The sequence below is a fragment of the Propithecus coquereli genome, unplaced genomic scaffold (genome assembly GCF_000956105.1).
Source record: "Propithecus coquereli isolate 6110/MARCELLA unplaced genomic scaffold, Pcoq_1.0 Scaffold64, whole genome shotgun sequence".
In the NCBI taxonomy this organism is placed as follows: Eukaryota; Metazoa; Chordata; class Mammalia; order Primates; family Indriidae; genus Propithecus; species Propithecus coquereli.
Window position 1 is genome coordinate 372,461 of NW_012152396.1, and position 1,996 is coordinate 374,456.

Sequence of the window (1,996 nt, forward strand, 5' to 3'; positions counted from 1 at the left end):
GTAAAATTCTCTTGTAAAATTATCTGAGCTTGAAGATGTCTTTTGGGGAAATTTTCAATTACAAAATCAATCTGTTTAATGGTTACGGTACTATGCAGGTTATCTATTTCGTCTTGTCTACATTTTGCTACTTTAGCCAAAAGCTAATAATTGTGTAGTACTTAGTCTCTCAGGCAGTGTTTTCTTAATTTTATGTATATTGATATTTTCAAAAAAATCAACACAGCAGCTTTTAAAGCTAAATATTATTATTCCATTTTAAAGATGAGGAAACAAAGGTACTGAAATATTAAATATAATTTAGAAAAGCCCACATTTAAGTAAACATTGGAACTCATGTTTGCACCCAGCAAGTCTGACTACAAAGTCCACGCTCTTAACCTCTCTACTCTTGTCATCAGAGCATGTTAAGGAGATTCATTCATGTGATTGAGCTTAGTGAGCATGTGTGTTGAGCATCAGAATAGGAGATTGATGGTGGAAGCCAGAGCTGCATAATGTAAGATCTTATAGGCAACTGTTTTGAGGGAATCTATGCTTATAAAACACATCATTCTGGTTGCCGTGTGAGAAGATCTGTGGAAGGGGTGAGTGGGAAGTCAGCGAGGAGACCATTATCGTGGTTCAGAAAGAATTGATGGCGATGAGTCAGAATAAAATATTAATAGGAGGGATACTAAGCACTGAAGAGGTTGGATATATATTTCCTAGGTTGAGCTTTCTATACTCATTGATAGATTGGATATAAGGACATGTGAATTTCCTGGTGCTGCTGTAACAAAGAACCATAAATCGGTGGCTTCAAATAACAGAGATTTATTTTCTCATAGTTCTGGAGGCTGGGAGTCTAAAATAAAGTGCTAGGAGGGCCACACTTTTGCTCTCTAAAGAATCTGGAGGAGAATCTTCCCTATGCCTTTCTCTTAACTTCTGGTGCTGCCAGTCATCTTTGGCATTTCTTAGCTTATAGACGCATCACCTCAATCTCTGCCTCCATTGTCGCCTGGCGTTCTCCCCTGTGTTTCTTTCTCTGTGTCTCTTCTCCTCTTCTTATAGGAGTACCAGTCATATTGGATTAAGGGTCCACCCAACCCTAGTATGACATCGTCTTAACTAGTTATATCTGCAATGATCTTATTTTCAAATAACATAGTGTTCTGAGGTTCCAGAAGGACATGAAATCTTGAAGAGCCCTATCCAACCCGGAAGAAGAATCAAAGAAAAGAGAGAAAGCAACAGCGATGCCTAAGCTTTTAGTTTGGATGACAGAGTAGATTGTAGGGCCATTTACTGATACAGAGAAGATCGAGAAAAGAACAAGTTGGGGACTGGATTCACATTATGAGCTATGCTTGGCCATGCCAGGCATGAAATATTAACTAGATACTTAGGTGTGGAGGTCAGGAAGGCAGTTGAGTGCATGAGTTTGGAGTTTACAAAAGAAGTTTTGAGATATACATTCAGAAGTCCTCAGCCTAAGAGTGTAATTAAAACCAGGGAACTGAAAAAGGATCACCCAACGTAAGGTTAACTCCTAGGGTACTTCAACCCTTAAAGGCTTGGAGTAGAAAGTACCAGAAAGGAGACAGAAGAATTGGCTAGTGAGTTAAAGGAGAAACCAAAAGTTTACCAGGTTGAGGATTTCAAATGAAGAGAAATATGATCTCTCAAGGAAACAGGGATGATCAACTCTACCGAATACCACCGAAAGATTGGGCAAAATAAACACAAGTTAGCAATATGAAAATTGCTTAAAAAAATGGCTTCAGTGGGAGACAGAAGTTTGATCAGAGTGGGTTAATAATAGAATAATATGTGAGATTATAAAAACAGCAGTATGGGTACTTTTATAGAGTAAAAAGTACTATGAAAGAGTCTTTCATAGTACTTTTTACTTTCATAGAGTAACCTAAATAACTGGGAGGGGTTAGAGGTACAGTGTTAAGGATACTTTTTTTTCTTTAAAGATGGGAGATATTATAGCATAAGCAAGGAT